Here is a 20,616-nt window from a genome sequence, read left to right on the forward strand (position 1 = left end):
CGTTCCTTCGCTTGACCACAGTTGCTCTCGTCCGTTCCCTCGTAACACTGTTCTTTTATTGAGGTTACATGAATATACATAGGTTCATTAACATACACGTGAACAAAGGTACCAGTCTGTATGTTATGTAGGTGTGTGTGTGTGTGTGTGTGGAGTCAGAGTGTGACCCCATAAACGACTTCCCTAAACCTGCTGGTCTGGAAGTCCAGCAGTTCATCTAAACAAAAGGCACTTAGACTAAAACAGACATCCTACCACAAAACAATAAGAAGGTAGCACCTCTCCCATGATCCCAGGACGTGGGTGTGAATGCCAGAACACTCTGGAGTCACACAAAGTCTTTAAAGACTACTATCATTACACAATTGGTTATACACCTCTAAGCATATATGGTTAGATATTCCCCAATAACAATGACAATGATAAAATATAAATCCAACAATGGTTTTCAGGGTTTTATCGTTAACTTCGTTTCCCTGGGTCTTTTCCCGTGTTGTAGTCGTGTGTCTTATTTTGAAAGAAATGTTTACGCGTTACCATAGCGACCAGAGAGCATTAAGGGAGCAGACAGGTGCATCCAACCAACATTTTATTTTCCCTTATTTGATTTATGGACCTAACTGTATTATTATTATTATTATTATTATTATTATTATTATTATTATTATTATTATTATTGTTATTATTATTATTATTATTATTATTATTATTATTGTTATTATTATTATTATTATTATTATTATTATTATTATTGTTGTTATTATTGTTATTATTTGGGGATGTGTGTTTTCTGCACTATGCTGTGTTATGCTGTGTTCCACTCATTATATGTATAGGCAGGGTGTGGGTGTGTACATGTGTGTCTGCGGGTGTGGCTGGAGGATGGAGAACAGCCACATGCAGGCCTGATGGGTGTGGCCCTGCAGGAGGACTGGCCACACCTGAAGTTCCTGCCACACCTGTTGGTGATCAGGGCTCGTCGGGGGAGCTACTTAAGAGAGTGTTGAAGCTCATTGAGTTGCCCTCCCAAGTTAGTGTGTTTTAGTCTATGATGGTGCAGTTTGTGTATGCCTGCCGGGGTTTGGTGTTGACGGCTGTTTCTGTGGTTTTCCAGCAGGTGGAAGAGTGGACCAGAAAGGCAGCATGCACGGGGTGTGCGAGAACACAACAGCAGGGAGCACGAGCACACACACACGGGAGTCAAGGGAGCACCTGGGATTTATTGTGTTTAAAGCTCTCAATGTAAATAAACACACTGTTTGCACACTGAGCTCTGCGCCTGGGTCCTCTTTCCCCATATCCCCACGGTCTGCCAGCCAGACCGTGACACAGGCTTACTTACTGCAGGCTGTAACAAACACTCCTTTGGGTCCAGGCCCAGCCACGTGTTTGTAAGCTGCTGTGCTCCTCACAAATAAAGCCTGAAGCAGCTCAGACTGTTAGAAGCAGCACTGAGCCCTGTTACAGTTATAGTGTTAGAGCAGCGGCTGCAGCCTACAGCATTTAAACTAGCTGACAGTAAACACATCAGTCCAGATGTTACCACATTACTTTGTGATGCTGAGAGTTAAAGGAGACTGGCTGATTAAAATCCCGTTCCTTACATCACCGTCCTCTGCTCTGACTGGTTTCACTTAATCACAATCAGAATACTTTTTTGATCCCCAGGGGAAATTATTTAGGTTACAGTGCTGCAGCACAAACAGGAACAAAGACACAACACACTAAGTAAGAAATAGCACAATATACACAATATATACATGCATATATATACATATGAGTCACTTATAAGTAATATGTGAGTGCTGGGGTCTATGACAGCAGGCAGGTCTGTATTTATGTCCAGGACGGTGTGGAAACCCAGCTTCCTCCAGCCGAGTGATGTGCGGATTCACCTTTCTCACTCACTATGTGTTGACAGACCTCTCTGCATCGAATCATATCTGTTATTAACCTCTGTCTCTCTTCCACAGCATGTCTTTGTCCTGTCTTCCTTCTCTCACCCCAACCAATCACAGCAGATGGCCCCGCCCCTCCCTGAGCCTGGTTCTGCCGGAGGTTTCTTCCTGTTAAAAGGGAGTTTTTCCTTCCCACTGTCGCCAAAGTGCTGCTCATAGGGGGTCATATGATTGTTGGGTTTTTCTCTGTATCTATAATTGTGCGATCTACTGTACAATATAAAGCGCCTTGAGGCGACTGTTGTTGTGATTTATATAAATAAAATTGAATTGAATTAAGAAGCTCAGAAACAAAAGTGTCTGGACTTTTGTAAGTTTCTTGAAGACATTTCATCTGAGAAGCTTCTTCAGTTTTACACTGTGTGCACAATTATTATGCCAGAACTATTTTTGAGGATTAATGTCATTATGGACCAAGGACAGTACTCTCGGTCTCCTGCAGAACAACTCGAGCTGTGATACCTGAATGAAGAGCCTCTGCTGCTTTAAAGAAGGAGGCTCGAGGCAGCGGTGAGGTGCAGACCAACCAGCTTTTATTCAGCAACTTTAACAGAAGGATCAGAAAAATAAAACTATACAGCACAGTGATGCTGACTGAAGCCACAGCATTAAACTAAACAAACATCTGATCATCTTTAACAACATCTAATAAATAATGACAACTATTTAATCCTGTATTTCCTACAATAAAGCCTGTTCAGATATTTGTTGCTGATGGAAATGTAAAAGGCTCCCAGGAACCAAAGGACAAAAACAGAGGCAACAGTCACAGCTGCAAAGGATCCCCTAACACATAAACTGGTTCGAAGATATTTTCTAGCTCTGCAGAGGAGCTTGATTGCACGGACAGTAAAAAGTGGATTCAATAACAGCAGCGAGCGCTGAGTGATATAACGGTGCTGCGAGCAGCAGTGCAAAGGCTCACACAGAGACAGCAGCTACACTGTGTGTGGATGTGATCCACAGTCACAGCTGTGGGTTTCAGTCAGTGTGTCTCTAACTTCATGGTCACATTTCAAAGCTTATTGGAGCCAGAAGATGTTCAAGTAAAAGATTTATTGCTGTACTCGTCTACCAGGATAACAGGAGGTTCATAAAGCTGTGTAATACTTCAGCTTTCCATCATGGAGTAGTAGTTGTGTCCCTTTGTGTTTATTAGTGTGTTCACACGTCTACTTTAACTTCACTCTGTAATGAAAGGATTCAAATCACTGATAAAACTAATAAAACACAAACTTCATCCTTGTTTTGTCAAATCTTCATTAAAATGTGATTTAAAAAATGAACAACTTCACTTCTGTGATTAATACTTGTTAGGGATAAGAGAAATATTTTTAATGGGCTCATTAGATTGTTTTATGTACTTTAACAATGAAGGCTTGTAGAGCAAGGCCACTTTTGACTCACAAACTAAGTGCTCAGCCAGACTGAAGAACAGGGAGTTGTAGTGCACAGCCATATTAATAGATAAGACACTGAAATGAGGAACTTGCCATATAAGCAATGTTTGAGACTGTGTGACGTGTAAAGTACCAAAATAAAACCTATATGAAGCACAGTTTATGATTCTAATGTTAGAGCTCTTGTAACTGGCGTTTGAGCTGTGCAGAGGTCTCTCTCTTCTGGAAGATGATTGAATAAAAAGAAATATCAATATTTTAACAGACTATGAGTCGGTTTTCTCTGTTTGGGGACAAAAGAATCAGGGTTGAACATACTGTAGCTGCTACTGCTGCTGTTACTGCCACCATCCAGGTAGTTGTAGGTACCCACCCTGTTACATACATGCTGATTCTGAGTCTCACTGAAGGAGGAAAGGATGGATGAAGGCAGCCTAGTGTGGGTCATGTGTGTCCAGCAGTCATCCAGGGCCTGGATCCATCTGTAACAGGAAGACAAAGTCCAGCCTGTAATCATCCTATCAGGCACAGCGTTTCCATCCAGCATCCTGACTACGCTAACAACCCGTCAAACGTCTCCTCTGGTCCACAGAAGTCACACTTCCTGTGTCATGTTTACCTTTTTAAGTGTGCTATTCAAGCCTGTGTGACCAACTCTGACTCTCCAGATTCCATCCTGGTCTCTGCTGCAGCTTCTTCTACACGACTGTTTTCTGTATAATAATATCTGCCTTTCCCGTCTCTGTCCCAGTGTGCCTGCCACTCGTCCTTCATCTTTACCTTCATTATACTCTTCACCTCACTTTTACTGTATTTTATAGTCAAACCTGCACGACTTCTTCTCGCTGCACCTTTTTAAACTTATCGTCCTGTTCATTGCATCAACACCGATATTCACAGGGAGCCATAAGAAATCCACTTCTATCCCTCTGTGTTTGATTCTATACAGTAAATGAAGTATATCAAAAACAATATGTTGCCTAGAGTCTGAAGACATATCACCTGTGCTCACTAGCACGCTGCTAGAGTCCCAGCAAACCACATACCTCCATATTAGTGCGTCCTCCACCCAGTTCAAGCCAGTAACATCACTACCAGCTCCCAGTATAAACTGCCACATCATCTGTAATTCTTTTACTCATCACCAAACTTATTTGTGGGAGAACAAATGCAGCAGCCGTTCTTTTATCTGACAGTGTTGACGCATCAGTAAATATCCTCACATGACCTGAGGACTTTCCCACTATATGAACCTGCTTTTAGTCGCCCCTCCTCCCTCGCCACAAGCTTCCTTTACAACACAACTTATAAAAAACAACTTTATTGACAATCAGCAATAACAATTACAGACAGTCTAGAAGAAGAATCACATGATCAAGGAGCAGAAGTTTATGGTTTTAATAGCTTTTACATTTTGGGAAAGTTTTAAAAACATTGTTTGGTTTTCTTTCTAAAGCGTTGAAAGGACGGCTTTGCATCAGAAAAGTAAGATCAGCAAATGAATCCATTAAAGTTCTTTTGCCTTGTTTGCAAAAGCAGCCAAACAACATTTGTGTTACAAAGAGAGACTTCAGAACAGATCAAAGATCACAAACATCAGGCACTGATGGAAACAGCCAAACACAGAAACAGAGGCACCAGCAGGTGAAGGAGGCCTGTTGTAGAAATGACTCTGAGTGCTCAGGTAGAAACGCATGAAGAACCAGTGCGTCTAATATTTGGAAACCAATCTGTGTTTGAGCGTCCTGGATGAAACACAGATCATGTTGCAGAGCGAGGACGTCGTCTTTCCTCCCGAGTGTGTAACTACAGGACGTGTGCAGAAGGTTTAATCGTCCTCCTGACAGTTACTGATGAACGAGTCCTTCAGGGAGGCTCCAGGATCACTGTGGCTTTTACCAGCTGCTGCTAAACTGAGAGGTGTTGCTGCTTCATGTGTGAAGATGTTTGCATGGCTTTAACAGTGCAGACGTTCCTCATGTGCACCCATTTCATATGTTTTATTGTGATGTTTAGTAACATCTGCTTTCCTCCTTCAGGCAGACGATAAAGTGAGCTCAGCCTTAAACATGTGGAGAGAACGTTTGACCGACAGTCCTGGGACGACTGCAGAACAATGGTTTGTTTTTAATGATAAAGTTTCATAATGGAAATAAATGCTGAGCCTGTTTCATGATGTTGGCCCTGCAGCATCAGGCAGGATTAATACTGTAACAAACGTGTGTCACAGTTATAATGACTTTAAATGAAGACTTGGGTTGGATGGAGATGTCAGCTGGATTTGTGCTGACTGTCACTTTAAATGTTTTCAGTTCAGCTTCTAAATCTACTTTTGTATAATGTTTGCTGAGTTTTGCACTTCATGACGCTTTTAAGAAGAGCCAATAAATCCTGACTTTACACAAAAATAAAGGTTTAATGTGTTTAGTGTGACAGTGGAGGAGAGCGCACATAATAAGAGTCATTAACAGAATGGTGACAATTATAATCTGTCTCATTTTAGGAGCAGCTCACAGGCACAACAGACTACAGAGCAATCAAAGCACCAGTTAAACGTCCATGTGACCGGCTTACAGCCAATGAACAATCAGTCCCCACTGTCCCCACCAACATCACTGTACTGGAAAGACTGTGCTGCCATGGTCAGAGATGAACTGGTACTAAAATGTAAGGCAGCTGATGTGTGTGGCCTTAGCAGCACAAATGCATCACGGCTGCAACGCTGCAGTGTGTTTAAACATTTGAACATTTCTGTGGCTTCAAACCAGCAGCTCCTCTGTACTCAGTCGTGTTTGTGTGTCTGTCAAAGTGATTGTTGTCTTTAAAAAGCCTTTTGTGTTTGAGTTTTGTGAGCAGTGCCGAGCTTCTCTGTAGTCTAAGCTGAGTCGATATATTTGATTCCATGTTTGGTGTGATTTTCAAAGTCAGCAGCAGCAAACGCTGAACAAGCAAAGTTTGGGCCCATCAGAGACAGCAGTGGACCTGCTGACCTGTAGGTGTTGGAGGTGTTTGTGTGCAGCTGTGGGTCAGTCAGCTTTATTTCACTTATCCATGACAGAGCGCTGTTAGCTGTGAGTTAGCATCCACTGAGCTGTTTCATCTACTCTGTCACTGCCAGCAAGCAGAGCCCAGGGTTGGCTTCAGAAGCTGGACGTGGCCTTGCTCAAGGGCACTTTAGCAGCACGTTCCCAGCAGTAACAGAGGGATTCAAACTGGTGACCCTGGAGTAGGAATCACCCAGAAAAGTCACCTTATGTCAGAAGTTTTAGTGAGACGGGAACAACATTACAGCTCTGATGTCATTGACCTGTGCAGTGAGGACATATTGAACTGTGAGGACACAGCTTATAGGTTCAACACTGACCCTGGGTCAGCATGTGCAGGTGACATGGTGTTGGTGTCACCACTACAGACAGCTCAGGTTCAACTGGTTCTTCTTTGATTTGCTTCTATAGCACAAAGGTTGACACCAGTCTGGTCCAGTTAGCATCTGAATCCATAAACGTGTGAGCTCGTCCCACCAGAGGACGTCAGCATCATGGGGATAATGTCTACAGCAGGAAAACACAGGGACAGTTGGGTTTGCTGCACATCTGGAACACACAGTTAGCTCAGATATGTTCATGTCGCTAACACCAATACAGTGACTGAGTGCTCTATAGCAGCTAATGCTAACAACTGTAACACTGCTGTTTGTCATGGTTTTCAGACCAAATGATAACAAAACGTTGGGAAAAGTGAAATATTGGAACATGAAATCATAAATTATTACATTTAAACAACAATAATACAGCTAAATTTCCCCTGTTGGCTCATAAGCTGCTCACCTGGATGCTACATCAGTGCAGTCCTCTCTGAACATTAGATAATCAACACACACACACTTATTGTTGAGAGGCTGACTTCACTAAACTCACAGAAACTCTTAAGAAGCTCCTCAAATGATGACTTTGGAGTTTTGTGTTACTGTCAGTGTATAAAAGCTAGAAAAGGAAGAAAAGCAGGAGAAATGATCAAAGTGCTGCTGTGTGCAGGAAGAACTACAACATGTTAGTGAGAAACACAAACAGGGTGTGAAACACACTCCAGAGGAAACGCTGTGTGCAGGCTGTCTGTGACTTCCTGTATCTCTGCCACAGACTGGGACAGACACCAGTGAAACCAGTCACTGTGGTCATGTGCTTGTAGCCAGCAGCCTGTGATGTGAGGCTGCTTGAGTCAGTCGTCTGCTTCCACCATGTAAACCTTGGTGTCTCCTACATGCACAGATGTTTCCTGCAGACTGTGCTGCTCCAGCTGTCACACAGATGTTGAATCAGCAACATCTGTGTCACGTCCTCCCTGGTCCCACAGATAACAGGCTGCATACAAGAGGCTCACCTCTGCTACCTGCTGCTCCACTCCCCATCGCTGTTTTGGCCACGCCTCCCGTTGGTCAGCAGGTAAAGGTGAAGCCTGGGACATGGAAGCCTTTACAGCAGAGCTTCATGGGCCTGTCCAGCAGCAGGCTGAGGAGAGAAAGGTGACAGAGTTCGCTGTTACAAACAGTTTCTCAGCTTTGATCTAAAAGAGCTTCTTTCCTGTTAAAGCAGCTGAGAGTGAGCACATGTTCTCCCCCTGAGGTTCTCATGACAGAGGAAGAACTCACAGCTGAGGAGGACCAGGATCTCCATCCACTCACAGTCCCTGCAAACAAAACCACCATTTGAACTTTAACATTTGTTGTCAGTTCTTGTGTCACTCAGCACATCTCAGCTGTTCCTCTGAGTTTCTTCTGAAAGTCTTCCTGTGATTGGCTGTTCACAGACACATGACTACATGAATCAGCTCCACATGTTCTCAGCAGCAACATCTGGGCAGCTGTGACAGGTTAAAGACAACATGTTTCTAAGTGCAATTAGAACAAGAAGCCAGTAAAGACGCGTCTGTGATGCAAAGCAACAGAAGAGCAACGTGAGCCCCAGTAAGTGATGGAGGATGAACTGGTCCTGTCTCTGTTGGTGGGCTCGTATACTGGCAGGAAGGAAGCTTCTCTGGGATTTCTCCCTCAGCACCAGTGAAGCCTCTGTTTCTGTCACTATTGTCTCTTTGAACTGTGATTATTTTGTGCTTTCACAGCATTTTCCTGTTTCCTGGTGTTTTAGAAGCAGCAGTGTGTGTGAGCTCTCAGGGCCACCGTCCATCCTGTATACTTGTTGTTTGTAGTGTCACCAGTGCAGTGATGACCACAGGGTGGCGCTGTGCTGCATCACAGGCAGCCTGAGCTGGGCCTGTTCCATATAACATATATATCAGATGATGATATGAAAGATCGTTTGTTTCATGGTGTAAAATATGTTACATGGTTGTGATGCTCGCTGTAGTGTCTGTATTAAAGTTCTCTCTTTCTCTTATATTTAATATAACCACACTACGGACGCTCGTTAGCAACAACGCCGGTAAAACCATCGCGTGGCTCCGCCGTCCGCTTCTTTATTTTCCACATAAACCTTTCACAATAAAGCTCAAGATCCTATTGAGACTTTTCAAAATAAAACGAATCACATGAAAGAGCATGCAGAGAGTTTAGGGATGAAAAGCCAAAAAGAGCCGTCAGGGGCTAAAACATGAATGTTACAACAGGCTTTTCCCCGCAGCACGCCGTGTGATAAATACTCACAAATACTCACAAACGTGTCGTTTCATGCGTCGGTCAAACACTCGACGCCCAGCTGGAAACACTTCAGGGAAGTTCATCTGCCCGAGATTCAGAAAAGTCACAGAAAATGTCAAATTGTTGTGATATAGATGTTTATCAAATCAAATCACTTTTATTGTCACATCACATGTGCAGGTACACTGGTACAGCCCATGTGAGTGATTCTTGTGTGCGAGCTTCACAAGCAACAGAGGTGTGCAGGACGATAGGATATGATCATGGTCACAGCGCAGCCCAGTGATGTTAAACACAGAGGGCTTCAAACCTGTCGTTGCTTCATCAGTGTGGACGTTTAACGATGGATGTAACCATTTAATTATGGTTACATCATTAATTATGTAATTAATTATGCAAAATGCAAAACGCTCAGCTGTGTCTCCAATCAAAGCTCTGTAACTTCAGAGGTGATGTTCATATGTTGACTAATGGTTTTCTTTCATTTTTGATGTACTGCAGAATATTTGTATAAAATCCAGGCCAGGAAAATCTCCTTCATGTGTTTCTGTGTTTTGTCTTCAGCTACGTTGACACAAAGGCCTCTGCTGTGACGCTCACACCTTTGATAAAGTCTGGAGAGTGTCAGCTTCCTGTTTATAGATACAAAAATATGTAATGTTGTGAACTCTGGCCGCAGCGGCGCAAGAAAAAGGAGAATTACGGGAAGCACTCACAACAGGTAAAATCAAAATAACAAAATAAAGTAGGATAAAATAAAAAACAACAAAAGAACAACACAATATACTTCCCCGTACTGTTACTGCTAACCTCTGTTAACCTAGTAACTCTTACCTTCTAACTGACAGCTGGTCAATAAACGAGCTCCATAAACGCTCCATATTCACCTTTACATGGAACATAAAGGGAAAAGAAGAAACACAGTGCTGTGTCAGCGTTAGACATATAGATATATCCTTGCTTTTAATACATTTGAAGGTGGGTGGGAGAGGTGCTTCTCCGCGTAGTCTACGGTCTCTTTGGGATCGGTAAAGCTTTTCCTCACATCACCATGGGTCACTAACAGCTTTGCAGGGTATAGCAGTCTGTACCTGACGCCGGTCATCCCACGTAGTCTTCCTCTCATATTTGCAAATGCGGCTCTGCGTTTCCAACAGAGGGAGGGAAATCTGGGAGGATGTTTATTTTAAAAACCCTTATACATCAGGTTCTTGTTCTCTGCAGCTTTCAGCAGAATTTCCTCACCAATGTGGTAGTAGTGCAATCTCAAGATGATGGGCCGAGGAAGATGACTTTGTTTGGGACGCTGGCGATTCGCTCTATGTGCTCGATCGATGAGTGGCTTCTCCTCGAGAGATAGCGCCTCCGCCAACAGGTGTGAACCAACTCAGTCATCTTGGGTCCCTCTGTGCCTTCTCCTGCAGTTCTTAAATTATTCCTCCTGGAGTGCCTCAAGAGCTCCACATCTCTCATCTAACTTCTTTACCTCCGCAGACAAACGCTCCACAGTGGCCTGGAGAGTGGCGATGGTGTCAGAGTGGTTCGAGGCACAGTCCTGCAGTTCAGTCAAAGTGTTATCATGCCTGGCCACGTCGCTTTTTATGTCCGAAATTGAGGGCTGGATGCTCTGGTTCAAGGATGATATCTCGCCTCCTATGGTGGTAGAAATCTCTAATATGCAAGTGTCCAGTGCTAGTTAGTTAGTTCTAGTTCTAGTGGTTAGTGGGGCTTTATTTGATGATTCTAGTGTGTGTTACATTGTTGTCATATTGTTGAGTCGCAGAGCTGCACAGTGTTACAGTTTCTGTAGAGTCTGGTATAAGGAACTCAGATCCCTCTGTGAATAATGTTCACTGAAACTGATCTGTAGTTAATGAACTAGTCAGGATTTACACTAGAGAACGTTTCTGCCATTACATGGCCTGTATTTGTAGAGCGCTTTACTCGTCCCTAAGGACCCCAAAGTGCTTTACACATCCAGTCATCCACCCATTCACACACTGGTGATGGCAAGCTTGTAGCCACAGCCACCCTGGGGCGCACCGACAGAGGCGAGGCTGCCGGACACTGGTGCCACCGGGCCCTCTGACCACCACCAGTAGGTAACGGGTGAAGTGTCTCGCCCAAGGACACAACGACCGAGACTGTCCAAGCCGGGGCTCGAACCGGCAACCTTCCGATTACAAGACGAGCTGCCAACTCTTGAGCCACGATCGGCCCACATATTGTTGTCTTTTGTTGCAGACACCAAGTGTTGAGATCCTGTCTCAACCTCCTACATTCTTCCAGCAGGTTACACATTATTTTTGTATTTGGAATCAAATATATGTGTCAGTTGGGCCTAGTGCAGGGGTCAGCAACCTTTAACACCCAAAGAGCCTTTTGGACCCGGTTTCCACGCAAAGGGTCAGGGTTCGGGAAAACACTGGGAGCCGCAAATACTTTGTGACATCTAAAATGAAGATAACACTGTGTATATTGTTTTTACCTTTATGCTTTGTGTGAACAACTACAGTGTGTTGCTTATGAAATCCATGAAGTGCTACAGAGAAAATTACATTTGATTTATGTAATGAACACATTTTGAGCTCTTAAAGAAACATAACAAAGGAAAGCTGAACTACAATGATCCATGTAGCAAACACAAACTGTTATATCGCCTTTGGGCTTTTGGAGCCTTGACCTGACTTTTAAAAAAAGCGCGTTCATGCAAACATCGTCGGGTCTGCCGTGATATGTTTACAACGGGACTTCTGCTCCTGAACCTCTGCGCACAGCGTCTGCAGGTAAGGTAACTTTATTTAGGTAACTTCATTTATACCCAAAGGCAAGGTAAGTTTGCTTTACAGAAAAATGACAGCATTTGACATCCCTTTAAAAACACACATACCTAGTAAATATATAAAGCTCACTGTGACACATACTTTAATATTTCGAATCAAAAACAGTTCTTATTTAATTCAGTGACAGCAACGGGGACAAAGCTGTTTTTATAACGCTTTGTCCTGCATCTCGGAAATAGAAACCTCCGTCCTGAGGGAAGAAGCTGAAATTCACCCCTTAGAGGATGGGAACCATTTTTAAGGATTGATAAAGCCATCCTCTGTACCTGCTCAGAGTACAGGGAGGCTAAACAAGACTGTGGCTCACCTATCAGACGACTGGACCATCTCACTCTCTGATTCAGAGAGTTTTTCTCTGTGACAGAGGTCTGACCGAACCATGCCACCAAACAAAAGGATAAAACAGACTCAATAAAAGAACGAGAAAACAAAGTTAAAATGTTTTGGTCAATGTGGAAATGAACAAGTTTCCTAAGGCAATAAAGGTGCTGGTGACCCTTTTTACAAACTGATTTGCAATTTTGATCAAAGTTCAGTTTTTCATTGATTATGGTCCCAAGATATTTATATGATTGTACTTGCTCTATTTTCTGACCTTTAATTAAAGTGACTCCGTGCCCATTTTGTTGTTTCCTAAAATCAACAACCATGTCTTTTGTTTTAGATATGTTCAGCTGGAGATAAGACTCCTCCCACCACTGAACAAAGTCATCAATGACTGGGCCGTGGTTAGTTTCACCCTCTTTCAGTAAGCTGACAATAACAGAGTCATCTGCATATTTAATAATGACCCTGTTTTCATGTCTGCCCTGACACATGTTTGTATAGAGAGTGAATAATGAGGGCGATAGGACGCAGCCTTGAGGAGAACCTGTGGAGGAGAACACTGGGTCAGACAGAACCCCATTTATTCTCACTCTTTGTGACCTGTCAGTTAGAAAATCTAAAATCCAGCCCAGCAGGTTTTTCCTGATTTCAAACTGTTCTAAAAGTTTGTTTTAACACAGTTCACGGTGGAGCTGCTGACATAATGTGGATCCGAAGATCCATAACTGGCCTACCTGGGGCTGAAAGTCTCCATAAATGCAGGCGTTTCGGCGGCTACACCGGCTTCCACGAGTGTGACGCTTATTTTGAGAAAATAATAGAATATAAATGTATTTTTATATTTCAATATCACAATAATCTTCCAATGTAGAACTACAAGTTAAAAAAGAACTAACATAAATAAATTACACTTCAGCTAAATACTTCTCATTTATTTCCATCTTACATGCTGTGACTGCAGCCATTCCCACATCTCTGTGAATGGAACTCATGGACATGGATCAGTGGTTGCAGAGGTGTGGACTCGAGTCACAGGACTTGGACTCGAGTCAGACTCGAGTCATTAATTTTATGACTTTAGACTTGACTTGAAAAAATGTTCTAAGACTTGTGACTTGACTTGGACTTTTACACCAATGACTTGGGACTTGAATTGGACTTGAACCAGTTTACTTGAAAAGACTTGATATTTTACCCCAAATATAAAATTTAACATGCATATTATATAGAGACTGAAAATGTGACGTCATTCACGGGTAGAACCGCAAAGGATTCTGGGAACTCGTGGCAAGCGGTACTAGCGCACGCAGGCTTTCAATTGAAATCAGTTATACAGCGATAAAAAGAAACACAAAAATGTCAAGAAGCTGTTGTATTATTAACTGCAATAGCCGGTCGCATGACAGCCACGGGAAGCCGACGGGTAAAGAGATCGGTTGTTATCGGATTACGTCGTTGAAGAGAAATTGTTCGAGCCATGTTTCTGAAGTAACAAAGAGGCGACTGGATTGCAGCCATTCAAAGACCAAATATAACGTCCCAGAACACTCCAGCTCACAGGTTAGTCTGCTCCAAGCATTTACACACAGGTCAGTGTTTTTTTAGTAGTTAATGCGTCATTTTCATAACATAATTGGTGATATAGGTTACAAGCAAGTCTGGCGCTGAACAGAAATTGTCGCGCTATGCTCCTTTATTTATTGTGCATAAATAGTGAATTGTCCTGACACAATATTGTGTTTCGCTTCTGTTATTATGGTACATTGACAAAAACATATACTTTTATTCACAGGATAAAACAGTTGTTTTGTATCACTAATTGCCCAGTACGATTACAGCATACAGTATTATTGTCACTGCTACATTTCTGTGATGCTACCAGAAATTATTTCCACTGCTAATTAATTACCGCTGAGCTCAAAGGTCCTATTAATAAACGGTTAACGAATGTGTATTTATGACGACGATTTGTGAGACTGGTAAACTTATGATACGTACGATGGTCTTTACTTTCTACACGGTGCATTTCAAGGTCCTGCACCCATCCGTCGGTAAACTGTACCTGGGCTTGTTGCAGTGACCGGAAGTTACTAAACTTCACGAGTGTATGCACTCACTCCAAGAACCGTATGATTATAAATATGCATATAAATATGCTACGATGAGATAGCTGACTTCATCTAACTAGCAAATGTTGTCCAGGCTACGTTGGTGATGCAGTTTTTTTTTAATGTGTATGATATTTTTGTCATGCGATTTTAAAGCCGGTCCTACAACCGCATCCAAGAATAACATGCAGCTTATCTCAGAACTGTCGGTGAAAATTATTCTTGGAGCTAGGTTTAATTGAGCTGCATTTTAAAGAGGTGCAATTTCACAATTTGTGTATATTTTCTAAGTTCACTATTTTGTCATGTGTTGAGAAAAACACAGATTTAAAAACTACATGGTCTAATATTTACATTTAGCATAACTGCAACATGCTTTTTTCGTTTTTTTTAAAGACTCGAAAGGACTTGAAATTCAAAATTTCAGACTTGTGACTTTACTCGGACTTTTACACCAGTGACTTGAGACTCGACTCGGACTTGCCTGACATTACTTGAGACTTACTTGAGACTTGAGGATAAAGACTTGAGACTTACTTGAGACTTGCAAAACAATGACTTGGTCCCACCTCTGCTGTACATATCCATCCATCCATCCATCCATCCTTTCTGCCACAGCCGAGCCACATATATGTCACTTATGATATAGCCCATGAAATCTACTCTAATGTTCCTGGTGTCTTCTTGCTGGCATCAGTAATTAACCGCCTCCACAGATGCTGCAGAGCTGCTATTTGAGAATCTGCTGAGGGATTTACACAGTGAATGTGGAGCTTTGGAACTGACAAGTGTAGTAAAAGGTCATGTCCATCTAATTGAAAATTTACTGCTTCCGGTCCTCGCTCAGCTGTTCGCTGTGACAGAGGTCATTGTGTGATGACAACCAAATGTTAATCTCGGAGTTAAGACGGCGCATAAAGCAATGTGGTGGTTAAAACGCAACACAGCACTTTTCTAATTAAGAAAATACTCAGAAGGCTGAAAAGCATGCAGACAGGATCATGACGTTTTCCACAGCTTTCAGGTCACATCATCTGTGAATGAGAATGGAGCCCCTGGTGGACCTGCCTTCTCTGGTGTTCTCTGGAGGATGACAGCCTGTGAGCACAGGTCCCGCTAAACCATGTTGGGCTCTCATGGAGTCTTTTGTTTTCTCTTCTTGCTTTCTCATACGAGTTATGGGCGTACTGTAATCATCGTTACCAGTGAGTTGTTCATTTAGTGCATTCAGTATTATTTTTTGTGATGTTTGACTTTAATGTTGGTAGTAAAACACAACAAAACAAAAATCACAGACAAGCAAACAAAATCCTTATTAGACGTGAAGGAAATGAAGAAGTTTGCATTTTCAGACGAAAGGAAGGCGGTGATGGAGTAAGTCATCGGTTTGTCAACTAGGAGCTGATTACAGTTTATTTGCAAATCTGAAGGTCTGTGTTTTACAATTTCCTTTTTCCTTGTTCTTTTTTCTGTTTTTGTTTCCTTTGGTTGGCTAGGTTTAGGCGATACCCTAGACAATCTGCAGAGTACACAGTCTGCAGTTTTCTGATCATTCTTAGCAGGAGAAAGTACTTCTAATGACTTTGTCATTTCAACATTAAAAATCATTGTGCTTATCATCCATGGAGTGCAGGGTTAGTAGAGAGAACTAACGGCACCATAAAACAGAGACTCAGAAAATGCCTGAAACAGATAAAAATGCAAAGAGTTTAGTTTATTTAAAAGGCAGTGTGTGTGAGAGGATTATGAAATTATATGCTTTTTAATTGTTTCATTTTTCACAGTTCACCTTTGTACTACGGCACACGGTCAGAACAGAAGAGGTTCAAATAATACTAGAAACGATGCAGCAAAGCTAACAGCAGGCTTGTGTTTTGTGGTGTTGGTTTGTTGTTACAGACTAGGATTTTTTAAAGGCACATGGCTTCCCTCTCCCCAGGTCATTAATTCATTTAAAAAACAGTGAAAAAAATACCATACCACATAAAACACACAGTGCAGAGATATTTAGTGTGCACCTGGTATGCATTCACTTCAGATCACTGTGAATGAAATCAATGTGGCTATTAATAGCCACTTCATATGGCAAGAAATAAAAGGTACATAAGTACAAAGAGAAAGAAACAAACAAACAAGCCAGCAAGCCCGAAACATGGTACACAGAATAAATAGGTCAACATGCAATCAAGCTTCATTCTTGAATGCGGTACAAAAAAGTATAGTGAGATGTTTGATTTTGATCCCTGAAACAGATTTATTGTTTATTTCATCAGATATTCTTTATATTGATATATCTCCTATATAAATATTGATTTATCTCTCTTTGTACTTAACAATTTTTCTTTTATCTATCTCCCAATCCACCAGGTACTGGAAGCCACGCCCCCGCCGCCGAGAATCCATGATACGGGTGATCGAGTAAGCCGGCAGACCGTCCACGAGCCGGGGGGGAGGAGGGGGCCTGGAAGGCGGGCACAGAGGACTGGACCGGAGAGGTTTAACCTGAGACACATGGAAGACGTCGTGTGAGTTTTAAGCTTGACACAGGAGCCACTGCCAACGTCATCCCTGCCCGATTGTTTAAGAAGTGTTTTAAGCAGGTTAGCTTGGCACCGCCCACACGCACACTATCTCAAATCAAATCAAAATCAAATCACTTTTATTGTCACATCACATGTGCAGGTACGTTGGTACAGCACATGTGAGTGAAATTCTTGTGTGCGAGCTTCACAAGCAACAGAGTTGTGCAAAATACAACGTCGTCTCAGTGAAGTTGAAATTTTATTTATGAACTGTTTCTGACGCTTAAACTTCAGCAAACTTCTCGACTATGAGAGAAACTCTTCTCTAAAGCTGTGACTCGATCAGTCAGCGAGTGAAATTGCCCCTTAACACTTTATTTATGGTCATTTGTACAAGCAGACAAGCCTTTGGGGAAGATAATTTTTTAATGTGAAGGCAATATTTTCTGACATTTTAAAGGCTCATTATAATATAAAAGATCAGATCTTAATTGAAGAGATTTTTGTCTTTTTTGTGTTACATGTGCTCCTTTAAACAGATTCACTGAGAATCAACTTCTGAATGTCTTTCCAATCAGAGGCCAAGTTGACAGGTTCTGACATCAGAGTCTTCCATACTAAGATACTTTTGAGAAAAAAGGAGGAGTCAATCTTGAATATCAAAGTACTTCTTCCGCTGCCTTTGATAGTCTGACTTCACATCTACAAGCCAAAGAGGCAGAATGTGAGAGCTTGAAAGAAAATATATCACACCTTGAGGACTCTGTCTCAAAGTCAACTGGTGGAGGAAGGGCGATCCAGTGTCCACGCAGACTGATGGAGGCCTGTCTTCACTCTGGACACAGAGTCCCCTGAGAAAACAGAAGAAACAGGAGCAAAGGACAGCATCCTAAAAGAAATTCTGTAGATGACCAAAGTGACATGAAGAAACAGAAACTCCAGGACTGGAGGACTCTTCAGACTCAGAAAACCTCAAGCTGCTATGTCCATCTTTTATACAACTTGTTGTTCTCAACAGACACTTTTCCTCTTCATAATTTTCTTTTTGGACCTCTTCGTGACTTCTTGACCCTTTTGCACAAGTTATTCCTGTTTATGCTTGTGTTAAACTGTAAAAGCATTGCACAAAAGTACAAATTGTTCTGTTTGTTCTTTTGAGATAGTAAAAAGGAGGAAACATCCCAGAGACAGTGGGGGCAGAGTTGGATAAAGACCACTAGTTGTTTTAGAAGGAAATAGCCTGTGTGGCCTGAAACAAATAGCTCAAATAAATCATCACACACTTATTCCCATTCAGGGCACATCCTCTGTTTTCCTTATGAATAAATAAGAACTCGGCCCTGTTTACCCTCCCCACTCATTACAGACACTGGCCCATCACACTTGGAGGCCCTTACACAAACACACATACGGGCTGTATTATTGCTGAAAAACACGTCCTCTGCAGGCTCTTTGAGCTCCTTATTGTTCTCGTTCAAAAAAAGAAAGCTCCCAAAATTGTCCCCTTGTCTACTTCACACACACAACCAACTAACAATCAGTCAGCCGGTGCTTAACCCTTGCAGTCTAAAGTTCGTCTTTTTCTGCCTTTTTTTTCCAACACAGAAAAAATCGAAACACACGAGAGTACACACAAAGCAAAAGGAGATTGTTAATAATTGAAGTTGTCAGAGTGCCACAGTGCTGAGTGAAGGGACAGCATGCAAACACCACAGAAGGAAAAGTCAAGGTAACTTATAAAAGACTTCGCTCTCGCTGTGCAGGCCTACTTGTTGTTCCTAGAGTATTTAAAAGTAGAATGGGAGGCAGAGCCTTCAGTTTTCAGGCCCCTCTTCTGTGGAACCAGCTTCCAGTTTGGATGCAGGAGACAGACACTATCTCGCGATCTAATTAGTCTTCAGGCTGTTGACAGGCTGTTGACAGCAAACATCTGGCTGCCTCTCTCGTGCCTGTTTGTCACTTCCACATGGGAAGAAAACGGTTTCATCCGTGACTCAACTCTGTCCTCGAGGAATCTTTTGCAGAACATCTGCTATAGCCAGTGTATCAAGAGTCCATGAAATATAAAACAAATAGTACAAAAAAGTAACATCAGAGACTACAGGCCTGTTTGTTAAAGCAGGTAAAGTCTGATATTGATTCAAAAGATCAAGTAAAGATCAACCATTCGATTAGTTGTCAAGCCTCACAGCTTTATTTCCAGGACCCTCAATCTAAATTGCCACTGAAACACTCAGATCAGCTGTCACAGGCAGAGCCTAGACTTGTGTTAATTCAGTTAAAGACTAAATTAGCCAAATTGTCCTTTCTATAGTCTGTGTTTTCCATGTTGACACTATTGCAAGCATGCATGTTGTTAATATGCTCATTTACCTTCTGTTTCCACGGCCACGAGACACTTTGCTTGGCCATCAGTCTCCCGAAAACTTATAACTTGGCGTGATGTACTTAAACATTTTGGGGAAACTGGACAGGACGAAGGACAAAAAAGTGGCAGGAAAAAAAAAATACTGATCTACAGCAGGTGAACATTATCTGAAAGTTACGTCCTTAAGAAAAACGGGGGGAAAGTCAGCAAAGACCTCATTTACGTGAAAAAGCAAAGACCATCTCTGAATCGAGGAGTATGAGGTACTCATGGCCATTGATCAGTGGTCTTTGATCAATGGTTGTTGATCAATGGTCATGACAGTTTTCATACTAATGATCACGAAGCTGTAACTAAGGGAGAATTCAAGGTCACCTGATCGGGGTCAGCTGAGGGACTATGTGCTTTATCACAAAGGAAAGTTTTAAGCCTAATCTTAAAAGTAGAGAGGATGTCTCCCAAATCCAACTGGGAGCTGGTTCCACAAAGAGGATCTGAAAGCTGAAGGCTCTGCCTCCGATCTAATTTGCATTTGGTACACATTTGCATTTTTCCCTACCTGTGTTATTTGTGTCCAGACTGTAACTACGTATATAGCACGTTCTCTGTGCACCATTTATTATCAGTTTATATAAATATTTGTAATAAATTCGAACACAAAAAGAGCTGAAAGCAGCAAGTGTGACATTTTTAATTAATATATATATTTTTGGCAACTACTGTAACTCATAGTGCTGTTGCAAAAGTCCTGAGCCACCTTCACCGTACGCAGACAGCCTCAGATCTCAAAATGGTCTGCAAGTGTGCAAAAGCTATTGCTATTGTTTTTTTATTTGCACCAGCAAGGAGTTTTTTATTGTTGCATTGTCTAAAAGCGCAGCACCCTTTCACCCTTGCAACCAAAACCTGTCTGGGGAAACAATACGATAGATACACTTACCTCTTCAGGAAGGCTAACAACCAAGCCATTCTCTGCCTGGCCCCACCAACGCCTGGAGGAAATACTCGCTGCACGCAGCCAGCACAGCCCGATGTCCTCGAATTCCTTGCCTTCCACAGGACAGTCACATACACACAGGATATCCTGCTTCCGCTGGTCGTTGAGGCAGAGGAGGATTATTGGTACAATGAACTGTTGACTCATACACATACATGGGGGCTTCAGACTTCTCATCACGGACATTCCGCTCACGCCCGGAAATAGAAGCAAAATAGAGGGGGGGTCGCTTACAGCCAAGCCCAGCAGGCACATACCGCAGGGCTGACATCAGCCCCAGTGGTCTGCTGTGCCAGCCTCATGACTGACTGCTGTTTCACGTGCTCACCCTAGTTCAACATTTAAAAGCCAGTGATTGTTTTTGTGCACAAGGTTCTGTATTGGGGCCCTTATTTTTCTAAGACATCTGATTCCTCTTTGTATTTGCTTGTTTACATATT

At 42.3% G+C, this 20,616-nt stretch overlaps 2 long non-coding RNA genes across 3 annotated transcripts; both read right to left on the bottom strand.

Moving 5' to 3' along the window:
• Window positions 1-2,269: 2,269 nt before the first annotated feature.
• On the bottom strand, window positions 2,270-4,644 carry LOC120737685. Its single transcript, XR_005696810.1, has 2 exons — window positions 4,405-4,644; window positions 2,270-3,840 (listed from the first exon to the last, which is right to left on the bottom strand). It is a non-coding gene; the product is annotated as an uncharacterized LOC120737685 (long non-coding RNA).
• Window positions 4,645-4,660: 16 nt separating this feature from the next.
• Window positions 4,661-9,324, bottom strand: LOC120737684. 2 transcript variants are annotated; one of them, XR_005696809.1, is made up of 2 exons: window positions 9,018-9,324; window positions 4,661-7,866 (listed from the first exon to the last, which is right to left on the bottom strand). It is a non-coding gene; the product is annotated as an uncharacterized LOC120737684 (long non-coding RNA). The 2 variants fall into 2 exon arrangements; XR_005696808.1 differs by having other exon boundaries at window positions 9,028-9,320.
• Between the last annotated feature and the right edge of the window lie 11,292 nt (window positions 9,325-20,616).

Source organism: Simochromis diagramma, unplaced genomic scaffold (genome assembly GCF_900408965.1).
Source record: "Simochromis diagramma unplaced genomic scaffold, fSimDia1.1 OVJJ01000247.1, whole genome shotgun sequence".
Lineage (NCBI taxonomy): Eukaryota > Metazoa > Chordata > Actinopteri > Cichliformes > Cichlidae > Simochromis > Simochromis diagramma.